The 263-nt window shown below is 47.9% G+C and overlaps 1 protein-coding gene across 2 annotated transcripts in view; it reads left to right on the top strand.

Annotated features, from left to right (window-relative positions):
* gcgrb (glucagon receptor b) overlaps positions 1 to 263 on the top strand; it is a 48,641-nt gene that overhangs the window by 36,992 nt on the left and 11,386 nt on the right. The gene's annotated exons all lie outside the window — the stretch shown is intronic.

Genomic DNA, 263 nt, shown 5'->3' with positions numbered 1-263 from the left:
GCTAGGCCACTCCAGGACCTTAATGTACTTCTTCTTTAACCCCACTCCTTTGTTGCCTTGAGCGTATGTTTTGGGTCATTGTCATGCTGGAATACCCTTCCATGAACCATTTACAATGCCCTGGCTGAGGGGAGGAGGTTCTCATCCAAGATTTGACGGTAAATGGACCGTCCATCGTCCCTTTGATGCGGTGAAGTTGTCCTGTCCCCTTATCAGAAAAACACCTCCAAAGCATAATGTTTCCACCTCCATGTTTGACGGTG

The sequence above is a fragment of the Etheostoma spectabile genome, chromosome 2, assembly GCF_008692095.1.
Source record: "Etheostoma spectabile isolate EspeVRDwgs_2016 chromosome 2, UIUC_Espe_1.0, whole genome shotgun sequence".
Classification (NCBI taxonomy): domain Eukaryota; kingdom Metazoa; phylum Chordata; class Actinopteri; order Perciformes; family Percidae; genus Etheostoma; species Etheostoma spectabile.
Note: the sequence above shows the minus strand (reverse complement) of the source record. Positions and strands in the feature narration are given on the sequence as shown.